Source organism: Aspergillus melleus, assembly GCF_016097325.1.
Source record: "Aspergillus melleus strain CBS 546.65 chromosome Unknown contig4, whole genome shotgun sequence".
Taxonomy (NCBI): Eukaryota; Fungi; Ascomycota; class Eurotiomycetes; order Eurotiales; family Aspergillaceae; genus Aspergillus; species Aspergillus melleus.
This window is the reverse complement of record NW_025763373.1, coordinates 4,491,208-4,499,496: the sequence shown is the minus strand read 5'-3', so window position 1 is coordinate 4,499,496 and position 8,289 is coordinate 4,491,208.

Sequence of the window (8,289 nt, the reverse complement as noted above, 5' to 3'; positions counted from 1 at the left end):
TATATCTTCCAGATTTGCAGCTCCATGGTCAGCGGAGTTAAGTTTCACTCCGATACAAAAACTGTCCGGGAGGAATTTTCGGCATCCTTTCAGGACATCCAAAAGAAGCTTCGTTCGTTTCTCTGGAGTGCCTCCATATGCATCGGTGCGAAGATTAGACTGTCGTAGGAAATCAGTTAAATTCGCAGTGAAGCTTCTTAAGTCCAACAAACCTTAGCGTTTAGGAATTGATCTTTCCAGCAAAGTATGATGAGCCAACGCATGTCAAGAAAGATATGTGTCCGGCTTACCTAGGAGATAACCATGAGCAGCATGTAGCTCAATCCCAGAAAACCCACTGTCCGCCACCATACGGGCTGTGTCCACAAATAGACGAATCACTCTGTCAATGTCCCCCAGCGTCATTTCTCGAGGCTTTGGAAAGGCAAGAGAACTAACGACAGAATCTAAGAAGCTAGTGCCTATTGCCAACGGAACCGCGCTTGGTGCCATCGTAGAAGCAAAAATACCTCTGTGCCCTGCGCCACGCAGTGATTGTTTTCCGGGGTGGGAAATTTGGACAATGGTGGGTGAACCATGCTCCTGACTGGCTGTAGCATATTTCTTCCACGACTCCAGATGTTTATCGCTTGACACCGCATTTTTCTTCGGTAAGCCCTGAAAGGCAGGGTCCGAAAAGTTCCCGAGGTGGTCAATATCGACTTGCACGTTTCCTGCCAATGGTTCGGATAAGCTTTGTTTTGTCCTTTTTCGTCGAGTACGTAGAGCATAGGCTCACCTGTGATAATCATGCCCCATCCACCCTCACTCCACTTGTTGTAGGCCCTGTTGAAGTCCTCATTTGGACTATTGTTTGACTTGGCGAAGTTCTCGGCCATTGCAGCCTGCATATTTGTAAGCATGTGTCTTTAGATTATTCATTTTCCCCCTCCCTGTAAAAAAGTTCTTACCTTGGACAGCCGATTGGGGAAAATTAGTCCACAAGGCAACTTGACTGCTTGAGATAAAACGGACGGCATGATGACCAAGATTCAATTCACTGGACCAAGATTTCAATTGGTCCATATATCAAAAGACAAACCATGACACAAAGTATGGTCTCAGATCTTTATAAAGAAGTCGGAAGAGATTCGACATAACTAAGTTGATAATATAACCAAAACTTGCAGCGGGCACGATGGACCCATTTTCGACGGGATGCTGACTGATTAGTGATCTGTTCCGATGCTTCATAAGCGGATACGTGCTAACTTACAACGCGGGTCAAAAGTCTGGCCACATTTCGCATTTTCCCACCAAAATCGGCCAAAACTGACCTTTTTAAATTTTATTTATCTCCAAAAATTTATATAGTATTATATAATTTTTATTATAAAAGCTTAAATTTAATTATTAAAACTTTATTATATTACCAATAAAAATAATTATATTTTAATGTATTATAAGAATATTCTTAACAAAAGTTTACAAAGTGTTAAAATATAAATATTTACTATAGGCGCCCATACAAAAAAGTAGAGTGGGCAAAGGGGAGGGTAGGTCAGGTTACAGGCCTCATCCATAACCTGACTGCCGGTTAACGGTTAGGTTAGAGGGTTCATCTTTACCTGCCCAAGGTATAAAAAAAAACGCAACGGTTAACCGGATTAACCGCTCTTGGCGCCAAGCAACATGCACCTTATCTATTCGGGCCTAGCTCGATTAAAGATAGACGACGGTTAACCACGATTAACCTGACCACCTTAACCGATCCTTTAGAAATCCATATCAGCAACTTTTTTTAATTTCGAAAAAAATATAATAAATAAAAAAAACTGTCTTCTATTCTAGCCCGCTTGAAGAAAAGACATTATCTATAGTGCAACTAATATAAATATGATTTTTTTTAAATGATTGTTGTTATCTCGAGATACAGAACAGGAATATATAACAAATACATATCTTGTTTTGTGTTATCAGTATTAAATTCAGATTTCTAGTATTATCACTATTGTAAATATTAAATTAATAACGTGTAACAATAATATTATGATTTATATCCATCTTTTATATTAAAATATCTTATTCACCATATATTATTTCTGATTTTTAATGTTTTTGGTCTTTTGGACTGGCATTTGTGTGATTATTAGATATCTGAATCACAAATGTTATTCTAATGTGTATATGATATATTATTTTGAGTTGTGTTTCGCGACACATTCTTCTTATTTGTTTATTTAACATTATGTCTTTTGAAAATCTTTCATTTTTATTTTCCAATATCTATGCCATTTTCAATGAATTACTTTTTATTATGACAAATCTATCATATTCAGTTGATCTGGATTCCTAAAATATTATTATGTCATTCTTCTTTATCTCGCAGGTTTTTACAAATAACAAGATTCTAACAAAGATTAGCAATTCTTCATTTCTTTCTTTGTTCTCTGATCTTATTTTCATACATTTTTTCAAAAATCAAAAGATCATTCAATATTCAAGAGATCCAAAAAAGATTACTTTTTTCAAAGAATAATGAAATGTTATTTTTTTTGCTGAGACACAAAAAAAGACTAAAAAGCCATTAATTCAATTCGATTGGAAGAGATCATCAATTGTATGAAATAAATTCTATGAAGTTGCAAAATTTCTTGATAAAATTCTCTATATCTTATATGTTTTTTGTTCTTATTTATTTCAATATCTATCAATTGAGAATTTCGGAACTAGTTCAATGTTCTATCATGTTCGAAAAGATTGTAAGAAAAAATCTTCTTTTATTATATCTAAACGAATCATCACTCAAATGTTAAATGAAATACCGATAGAGTATTTTTTTTGATTATAATAAATTATATTAATAATATCTTTTTATTAAAGTTCTATAATCATCTTCTTTGACCAAGACTTCTGTGATCAAGTCTTTTGCTTTATTATTGTCTGCTGTTTATCCTTTCGAATCGTCAAATATATCCAGTTTAAACAAATAATCAATCTTTTTATTGTTTTATTATTTTATAAATCAAAAATTCCAAATCGAAAGCAAATTAAAAAAAGATTAATCGAATTATCAGATAAAATACATACATAATTTTTTTCGCGATTTTCATAGTCGGATAAGATGTCAATTGTAATTGATTGTTGGACAAATCCAAATCAAAAAACATTTCTTGTTTTAACAAGATATTTTTTAACAAAAGATATGGATTATCATGAAATTATTCTGGACTTTCGATCAGTATCTGATTCTTATATAGATGAAATCTTTGTTAATATTGTATTTTCTGTTTTTTATAAACATAATTTATGTTATCGCTTATTAGATGTGACAACAAACAATGTGAATAATAATAATATTCTTTTCTTTTTTTTTACAAAGCAATTTCACACGCAATTAAATGAAAATATTCAGCTCCAGAATACTATTATCGACTTTGAGCTTTCTAAAATCATTCGGAATCAATATCATATTTTTTGTCTTATTTATGTTATTCAATTTGTTGTTATTTTCTTTATGAACAAGTTACGGATTGTAGTTGAGAATGATGCTGTTTTTTATGTATAAGACTATAGTGATGAAACACTGAAATTATTTAGTGATATCTTATAAATCATTAAAAAGGTATTTAATCTTCTTTGTAAATCTTTTAATATTGATATAAATCTTATAAATTTTTTTAATCTTTTTAGATTTGAAAGATTGTTTAAATTCGTGAACGTTAGTCTTCAATATCGAAAAAGATTCTAACTTACACAACGTCTTGAATCTGGGTCCGTATATTATCTTTTTCTTGATTGTAAAATCTGATAGAATTCTGCTTATCTTATGATTTGAAAAGCATTAAAGCTTTGTCAATCAATTGAAAGTTTTATCTAGCATTGAGATAGTCAGAATATTGATCATTTTCATTCTACATTAATTAAATGAAAACAGTTGAAATATCTTCTAAAACTTCTTTATTCTTTTTACATCTTTACTTTCTGTCTTTCAGAAAATACTGGCCCGATTATTCATAAAATTTATAATATCTATAACGATCTATTTAATCATTTGGATCTTGCAATCAACCGTTTTCGGAACAAACAAATCTTTTGAAAACAACAGATTCTTGAAAGTTTAAAAAAAGTTCATAAAAAGCTTCGGAAATATTATCGACAAATATATCAAATAATAGATTATATCTATATTATTACAATCATTCTAGATCTTACATTCAAGCTTGAGAAATTCAAAATTGCTATCTAACTAGATGATGATATTGATTGATATCAAGAATATTGAATAATTTTTAAGAAAGTCTTTCATTATTATCGCGACAAGAATCTTAATGTGAACACATCATCGACTATTTCAGATCCATTGTTTGATCTAAATAAAGCCTTTTTTCATTTTTCAAAATGACGAAGACTTGCATTCTCTGTAGAAACCTTTGAAAAGCTTAAGGTCTATCTTGATGTTAAAAATAAATAGTTTTATTGATAAATTTATATTTTTATTCTGTTTACTGATAATAAAATATTACAAATCAAACTAATATTATTATCTACTGACAATTTCATCAAAACCAATTTCCGATCTTCTATCATATAACAAAAAACTTTCTAACAATCGCAACAAATAATGTTAATGTTAAACGTTTCTTTAATAGCTTTCGAGATATCTGTCACTATCGTTGAAATCGATTACATTTTGATACAATTAAAGTTATTATACTACAGATGTGTATCGATCGTTTTATTATCAACAAAAAATATCATAATATTTTTGATAAGATTGATCCAAATTCTATTGTCTTTGTTTTTAAAGAAAAAGATGATAACATGAATGATACTTTTTTTTACATCAATGATGACGAGGATATGAATAATCTAGATAAAAATCCAAAAAATGGAACATTACCGGAATCTGCTGAAATCTAACGCACAATTGAAATAATATGATCATTTCGACATCATGCACGATATCCTGAACAGTATAAAGAATAGATATTTAAAAATAAATATTACTTTCTTTTTGTTTTTCAATGTTCGTATCAAAATAAAAAATTCAGATAACATCATTCTCGAAACATCTCAAAGAATGAAATCATATTATTGATCACAAGATCATTAATACTGTAAGACAAAAATATATTATTTATTGTAAAATATAGAGAATAATCAGAATGTATTAATTACTGATTAATCTGCGGTACTTAATCTAACTGCTTTAACCTGACCTATCTCACCGACGGTTAATGGGGGGTAGGGTAGACCCTGCCTTTTAACCTACCCGTACCGCGGCGGTTATGAGCACTGTCATACCGTAACCTACCCGAGCGGTTATGGTCAGGTTATGGTTAAGGTACAGCGGTCAGGTTAACCCACTCTACAAAAAAGTGTCAAAAAAATCAAAAAATTAGACCTTTAAAATTTAAAAAATTATAACTTTTGAATTGCAATATTTTATAAGTTAATTTTTTATATATAATAAATAAAGCTGATGTAAATATCTTTAAAAAATAAATAAAAAATATATTATAATATAAAAATATCTTATAAAATTTGAATAAAAAAATGACTTTTTTGACTTTTTTAGAAATAACTTGTGAAAAATATAATATTTTGATTTAAATTTCTAATATTCTTATAAAGAGAATTCTAATATTTTTTATATTAAAAGAAGAAATCTATTGTAGTATAGTTGATGAAGTTATGACTATTCTAAGTTGAGCAAAAAAAAGTGTGGCCAGACTTTTGACCTATATTTAGACTTCCGCATAACCCAACTTGGGTCGAAGATCTCGACCCAAAACCCAACCCAGCTTGGGTCCGGGTTGAACTTCTCTAACCCGGACCCAACCCGGACCCAACACTGGGGCCCCAATAAAACCCAACTTGACCCAACTTGACCCAACTTTTACATAATTTTGATCATAAAACTGCTCAGTCATCAAAATATATTACTGTTTTTTATATCTGTTTAGATTATACCAATTATTACTATATGTTTATAGTATAAATCTTTTAAAAATTCATAAAACAACTTTATATTCTTTTAGACTAGACTGAGTTTATAGTTAATTACCTATTAAATATTATAGTTAAGTAGATTAAGGAAGTTGAACGTTAAAGCTTGATATTCTAGCTAGCAATTATAAAAATATATATTTTACCTTAAGAACTACGTACTGTCAAGGTGCGGGCTGGCGGGGGTGATAGAGCTGATGGCAGGCAGGCAGGTAGGCTAATAGCTCACAGTATCTCTGAATTGCTACAGGGTCAAGCTATATACAGACTGATAGACAAGACGTAGCTCAAAGAACTACAACAGGATCTTCAAGCAAACAAAAAAATATGCAGATCTCGGAACGAATAATATGGCCTTCCGGGTCATAATTAGAAGATGCCTCAGGCATCAAGATCTGCACCGTGACAGTACGCCCCCCTCCTATGGCCGAGCTCCGTGAGACCGAAGAGGACCAGGCTTACCAGGATACCAGCGATGATAGTTCTGAATGATCTGTTCTGCGTGTTCAAAATATTCAACAGGCTCAACAGTAGGATCCATGTATTCGACCCATTTGATAACATAAATCAGACGGCGGCCGCGGCCGCGGCAATCCCAAAACGAATCAAAGATATCTTCGACTTCCCATTCCTCCAGTTCATTGATTTCCACATGCGATAGCGGAGAATGATGTTGGCCAGGCAGAGATTCTGAATAAACAAAGATAAATAAACTAACATTAAATACAGGGTGTATCTTCATGTTGGACGGGAGTTCCAGGCGGTAAGCGTGCAAGCTAATAACTTTCTTAATACGATATGAGCTCAAGGTATTCCAATCCAGCTTTTTGCTAGGTCGTAAAGTTTTGATATGGCAAACATCTAGCCATATTAATTGATCTTTCTTGAACCTTCGGGCGAGACAATATCATTTATCAGCTTGTTCAATATAACGGATCTGAGCTGATAACATTTCTGCACAAACAAATTTCGTAATATCTTGCATTCGGGTAGCAAATTGTTCTGCATCTCGAACAACGGATCGATTGCGATCACGATGATTCTCGATAAATATTGATTCAAATCTCATACGAAGGTGGAACCTGTAATTCGCAAAAAAAGAGGTTGTCTTGATAGACTCAAAATGTGTGACGTTTAGGACAAATTCAGTCAAAAGAAGCCAGATACTCCAATTATCTTGCAGATAATTCACATAAACTCACAAATATTGTTCTAACATGGCATTCACACGCTCAGTCTGACCGTCGGTCTCAGGATGATAGACAGTTGATAACTTGTTGGTGATATCCAGACATTCGATTAGATATTTCCAGAATTGAACAATAAATTGAGAATCTCTATCGAACAGGATCGACTGAAATAACCCATGTAACTTCTATACATGCTGCACGTACATTGCGGCTATAGCTGGGACATTGACAGTTGAATTGCATGAAATCAGATGTTTTATCTTAGTTAGACGGTCCACAATAACTAGGATCGCGTCATAGTTCTCACTCTCAGGCAGATGCGTGATAAAATCCATAGAAATATCTTTCCAAACACACTCAAATACAGATAGAGGCTTCAGAATATTTTGTTTCGTTTCACGGAACGAGATTATGCGGCAGCAAATGTGGCAGTTTATTGTCCACTGGGCCACATATCTATACATGTTAGACCAGTAATAATCTCAGAACAAAAATTCGTACGTTCGAACTTTTTCTGAATGTCCGAACGCAGGTTTGTCATGAATCAGACGGATTAGATCTGCTTTTAACTAGTCATTGTCAGGAATCCATAAACGATTCTTGTAAAATAGAAGATTGCCTCTTCGCTCACAGGCGGTCAGAATGACTCTTGGATGATGGTCTTTATCCGTAGTCAAGACTTTTAGAACATCTCGGATCTCTTTATCTTTTTTATAGGCTTCACGTAGGCGGGATTGTATTTCAAAAAATAATTGCAGACTTTGTTCATCTTCAAAAGTAACAGTTCTTCGAGTTCGGGCTCTAATAATAGAGACTAATCGATCAGAAATCTCACCTGCATGCGAGATTTCGAGGTTCTCAGATGAGTTAACTGATTCAGACGGACTTGTTGATTCAGGCGGGCTAGTTGATTCAGACTGGTTGGTTGATTCAGGCGAGCTGATTGATTCGGGCGGGCTGGTTCGTTCAACCAGATTAGGCAGATCAAGATTTTCACGTTTTAGGACAGTTTGGCTTTGATGTAGCAGACGCTTATCTCCCTTCTTGAAAAGATCTTCTAACCTTTTGATCAGACTATCAGATTTTATTCTGTATTTTCCAGATCAAT